A 6,000-nucleotide genomic window follows, 5' to 3' on the forward strand; every position below is an offset into this window, starting at 1 on the left:
CATCATTTTCTAGCAAAGGAAATTTACTTTTCGAGTAATACACCACCATTCTCCAGACGCCCTCTTTATTCTTCCTGACTAGCAAAACAAGTGAAGCGAAAGCACTATACTACATCCAAACATACCCAATCAATAGTTCTTTGATTTGTTTTTCAAATTCATCTTTGAGATGGTGAGCAGTTTTGTACGGTCAAATTGTGACAGGTCTAGTATGAGGTATGAGGGGGATGTGGTGGTAGTCCTGTAGTCTCCTTGATGGTAATTCAGTTGGACTACCAAACACTACTTGCTGGAACTGAACGGCAGATGCCACGGGAAAGTTAGATCTAAATCCCATCCGAGGGCGCTTGACCTTCTTGATCCGTGTTGCATCGGTTGTGGAATTCTTCAGCAATGTCATAGTCTCGTAAACACTGGCTCGGGAGAGAGGAGCACGGGTGCCGAAGAGAGTGTATCCCATGGATGCGGATGAGCAGACGGAGCCCCCAGGAGGCAGCCCAAGAAACAACGGATCGATCTGCCTATGATGTGGCGTATGATGCATTGAGGCTAGAAACGCATGGAAGATTTCTTTCTGTTTTCTAATCCGTCACCCTCTTCCGCACGCGAGCATCGATGCAGGCCTCAAAAGATTTGTCCACTTGGTGATTGCTTCTCGCTGCTGATTGACTACGTAAATGTATGTATCTAGAATACAACGGCGTGTGCGCATGATGACGGGTCCCTCCTTCTGGAAGTTAAGACAAAACAGTGCAAGTGAAAAAAGGTTTGACACCTCACCCCCGAGCGACAGGTCCTGCTTTTGGAAGCGAAACTTGAAAGAAAAAAAGGATTTTTTTTTGAAACTATGAAGATTTTTATAGCAAATTCGGAAACTATACATCCTAATACATCATAGTCCTTTTTGGCCAACGGTTGGCCGAATAGTTCTTTTTGGCCAACGGTTCGCCGAAAAGTCTTTTTTAGCCAACGGTTGGCCGAAAAGTCTCTCTTCAACCAACATGAGGCCGACAGGGTGATACTTTTGATTTTTCTGCATTAAGATGTATAGTTTCCGAATTTGCTATAAAAATCATCATAGTTTAAAAAAAAATCAGAAAAAAAAACCCGATCGTCTCCCGCCCGGTGGCCGTCCCCATCTGCCATCTCCCTCCGCCCCGCACAAGGAGTATTATATCATACACAGCGACAACCGACAAACAAGGAGTATTATATCTACCTACTAATAAACCAGCGATTGCTGCTGGTCGTACGTCGTGCACTTTTTGCATAAAAGACCCTACTGTTTTGCCTATTCAACCCGCAATCTCTGATGAATTCGGAAAAAAAATAAGGTTCGACATTTTTCAGATCGAGCGGCGGCGCTCCCGTCGGTGGAAGGGCTGCGGGAGGTGGGGAGCGGCGGAGATCGGCGAGGCGATCCAGCACAGCGGTGTGTAGTGGAGGCCCGAGGCGGTGGCGGTCCATGGCCATGGTGACTCGGTCTTCTCGGAGGAAGAGAAGAGGGAGGGAGACGAGGTGGGATGGAGAGAAGAGAAGGGAAAATAGGGACTGCGCGACTACCTACTGCTGGTCCGGCGGCGGCTCCGGTACTCCCTCCCTCAGGTCAGTTTTCTCTCACAATTACTTCCCACCAGATCGAGATTGACAGAGGCGATAGAGATTCGGCGTTGGACGTGTGTGGCGGCGTGGTAGGAGCACGGGGAGGGGCGCCGTGTTGGTGGAGGCGACCAACAAAATAGATAAGCACTGGGAGGCTGCCGATGCCATGGACGAGCGATGGGGAGAGCCGTCGTGGTGGACGAGAACGACCACCACGGATCCCTCGCCCCAAGTCATGATCCAGTTGCGGTCGTTCTTCAAAATCTATCTGCTCCATCACATCCGGAACCTCACATGTCACAGCCTCCCGTCTAGCACCGTGATGCCGTTTTGGTCGCCATCACTATGCCACGGTCCTTCATAGTGCGCTGTTTGCTTAGCACTAACAGGTAGAAGAATCATAAATCAAGTGCACCTACCATATTATTGGCTCTTCTCTAATCTGTAAAGTCATATTATTGATTCAGTGCTGGGTAGATTCTTTTTATTGGCCATGTTGTGATGAGAACATGGTGTGGCTGACTGCTTCATAATCCTGCTACTGATACATGTATGCTGCTGATTGGTCCTGATATACACTGCCTATTGCTGCTAATAGTAATATTGCTACTCAATTTGATAGGTAAAGTGGTAATAGACGGTGAGATTGTATAGTGCACATATGCCAATCAGCCAATTGTCCTTTCTGTGATGAATTAGAGAATATTGCTCATATGTTAATCAGCTCCTCCTCCCTAGCCTTGTTGTAGTCTGAACTTTAAAGTTTTCATCCACTCAATGTTGATTCAGTCTAAGATCTCTGGGAAGAAATTATTTCAACAATATTCACTCTATTGTGCTTATTGCGGTCATGTGGAATATATGGAAGCGAAGGAACTCCAAGCTCTTCTGGGATGTTTATGAGGAATTGCACATTACTGCTAGCAAGATTGTTGATGATCTTATATATTTTGGTCCAACGGGTATTCAAATGAAATTAATGAAGGGCTCTTATGGATTGGAGCACTATGTTGTATCAACTATTTGTGAGATTGTAATTTTCCCTTCATTTACTTTTCTATTAATCCCACCATATAGTTTGCCTTTGTATAGTTCTGAGTTTTATAAAGTGGTCCAGGCCGGCGTAAGCGCGCTGTAGTCCTCGGGAAAAAAGGCGGCGAGTGATGCGTCGCCCTCTCTATACTGAATATTATGTTCTTCTGTACTACTCGAAGAAGGTAAATAGTCTTTTATGTTATTCATTTTTCTTTTGAATGCAATCGATTAGTTAAAACATCAAACCTGTCATTCTTTCTAGATTTCTGATGTGTTATTTTTTCACCATAACACATTGGACTTTCTATAGATTTCATGCTTTATGCAAATTAGCTGACCTAGGAATTTTTTGTGAAGTGATGCGAGCATGAAGAAGGCCCTAGAAAAGGTGCATCTTGTTGATGAGGTAAAGGAGGAGGAGGAGGTTGTGGTGGTTGAGGATGGCACGCCGAAGGCTGATGCTGGCCGAAATGAACGAGATGTTGGCCAAGAAGAGGCATATTTAGCAGTGGTGGTTGATCCATTGTGCGCCAAAAAATTAGCAAATCCATCAGCAAACAGGATTATGCGGTTTGAGTCTACGGTACACTTATTTGCAACCTTCTGTTTTTCTGCTGCTGTTTGGGGATTTTTTCTGATGAAATTCAATTACCTACGACCAAGCTATGGCACTCATTCCCTGCTACAGTGATGGCTACATATTCTTGATAACATCGCTGTGCATCACCGTAAAGATTTCTCGGCCTTTTGCATGCTCATTTGGTGGCAGATTTGGAAGTAGAGAAACAGTAGGGTTTTCAATGGCAAGGCAAGCGACTGCATCGGAACCTGCAACCTCATAATCGACGAGCTGCACACTTGGCTGCGAACCGGAATTAACCGCTCAAGGGCTACCTCTGTATAAACTCAAGCCAAGCAAATTCCGTGCAACAATTGACATACTTTCCTTGCCGAGTGTGGTTTTTTTACCTCCTAATAGATTGGTTCTGCTCTCTCGAGAAATCTGTGAATGAGCTTCTGTAGTTGATAGTGCACACAAAGTGACTGGTTCCAATAACGAGCAAGAATGTCAGACCCATTTAAAGGTAATTGGATTTGTGAAGTAGTAATAACTGGATTTGCTAGGGTGGTACTATATAATTATTTGTAATGCAGGTTGTTGGTAATTTAGCAGATGTTGCGATAGTTGTGGTGATAATTGCCTTCCATTCGAGATTTTGATGAAAAATAAGAAACCATAACCATAACCACATATCTTGTAGGATTAAGAAAATATACATTATTATTTTTCCTAATTGCGTAAGTGTAAAGACAAGAAAGTATTGATAGTTGAACCAATGAGCACATCACCAGTTCAGAGTGTATTCATTTCTTTCTCTAATATATGGATGTTTAATGGCTGTTATAAATAATAGGAATGACATGTTCCAACATGCCGCAGTAGAGATTTGTCAGGACTTAAAATGAAAATGTGTCCGAATTCATATGTTTGTGTTATTTTGTGACAGAAGCATTGTAGAGGTTGCAATTGATCAAACTTTTTTGTGTTCTCTTTCCTATCCAACCACAGCCCTTTCACTCGAGAGCAGTACTCATCTAAAGGAGATGGCACCAGAAGACATGAGTGCTGTTTTGTGACTTCTACAATCTATGATTCAGATAACAACATGTAGCAACGCCATTTCTCAACTAATTTTGTAGGTATCTTGTGTTTACTACAGGATATTGAAGTTCTCTCCAGGAGTCATATTTTCATTTTGCCTTGCCTATTCCAGGAAGAGTGCCTATTGAGATTCAGCATGGTAGTTCAAATAGAGGGAATTGGGTAGTGAGCTAGGTGCGTCCGATATATTTTTTCTCCCACTGCAACGTGTTGGTTGAGAATTTTTGCATGCAATATCAATTTAGGTTGGTTTGCTTGCTGCTCCTACAATTGTTAGTCTAGCTTGGTTTGCTTGCTGCTTCTATTACTTCAGGTTTATTGATATTTCTATTTTTTCATGTTCTACTTCTAAATTTCAGAATCATACCCCATGTCATGAGGTCAAGTCGTGATACACTCAAATCATCCATCTTTTTTCTCATCGTCGTTGTCACAGTTTCTCAACTCGGCCAACTATGATTCATAGATTGCTGTAAAAAAAAACCAAGATTCATAGATTTTAGGTTTTTCTCCCGTTGCAACGCACGGGCATTTGTGCTAGTCATACACAAGCACTAGGCGGTAACTGTAACATATAAGGAGAACAAGATATGAGTGTGCGATTTTTCTCTAATGAAAAAGAAGAGGCTTGCTAAGTCTCAGTCGACTGAGATTTATTAAGTCGACTCTACAGCGGTCGGATTATAAGCGCTGAGATTCATGTCAAAAGTTGTTCTGTACGGTGCTTTTTCTGTACGCATTGTTTTTCTTGTACCGATCTGGGCCTTTGTGCCACTTGTTCGCTTTTCTGTTTTTTCTTGGGTTTCTTTTCGTGTTCGCCAGTGAATATTGGATAAACGGTTGGGAGCACGTCCTTGTTTTCCATTGATATTTTGTGTCCTCGTTTTACTTTTTAAAATCTTTTGCTTCTTTTTTTGCGAGAAAATCTTTTGCTTCTTTCTTTACTTTTCTTGATTGTTTTTTTTTTTGCAACATTTGATGAATATGTATTCCACTGTCGAGATTTTTAAAAATCTGCAATGTTTAAAAAAATACATAGACTTTCTTAAATGGACATATTTTTTGTGCAAATTTGATTTTTCAATGCGTGACGATCTTGTTTATTTCACATGTATGTATGTATATATGCAACCTTATTTCTCTTTTTGGATATTTTTTCTTCATTCACCTCTTTTTTTACTTTGTATTGTTCATATCATTTGAGATGGTATATTAAAAAATAACGGGTTTCAAGATTTATTGTGTTTTTCTGTATGTGTTCCTTGTGGCGTTTATTTTTCTTCCAGATTTTTCCCACCTTTTTCTTGTTTTCTTTTCAATTTTTATTAATCTATATCTATATCTATATCTATACCTACTAATAAAACAAGGTGCGTTTCTTCAATTTTTTCATCCGTTCACCAAGAAAAAGATTTTTATTCTACCCAAGGTTGTACAAATTTTTTGTGGGTCCATCTATTAGAAAAGAAAAACAGCTTTGTTCCGAAATTTGTACGTCAGCCGCGCACGCTTCGCCCAGGAAAGCAAGCCCGTTTGTTTCCTGCCCGTTCATCTGAAAAAACATTATTTACCGCACAGGGCGGCAAATAGTCAGAATTTCGCACATGGCGCCAAAATTGGGTCCGCCCGTTTTCCTTTTTTGTCTATTCTGTTTCTGATTTTATTTTCCTTTATTTTCCTTTTATCCTTCTTACTTATAT

At 41.4% G+C, this 6,000-nt stretch overlaps 1 long non-coding RNA gene across 1 annotated transcript; it reads left to right on the forward strand.

Moving 5' to 3' along the window:
• Window positions 1–1,331: 1,331 nt before the first annotated feature.
• LOC147956834 (uncharacterized) lies at window positions 1,332–3,822 on the forward strand. Its single transcript, XR_015612139.1, has 4 exons — window positions 1,332–1,605; window positions 2,410–2,635; window positions 2,720–2,819; window positions 2,995–3,822. It is a non-coding gene; the product is annotated as an uncharacterized LOC147956834 (long non-coding RNA).
• The last annotated feature ends 2,178 nt before the right edge of the window (window positions 3,823–6,000 follow it).

The sequence above is a fragment of the Triticum urartu genome, chromosome 7A, assembly GCF_056163025.1.
Source record: "Triticum urartu cultivar PI428250 chromosome 7A, HENAU_Tu73, whole genome shotgun sequence".
NCBI classification, from domain to species: Eukaryota; Viridiplantae; Streptophyta; class Magnoliopsida; order Poales; family Poaceae; genus Triticum; species Triticum urartu.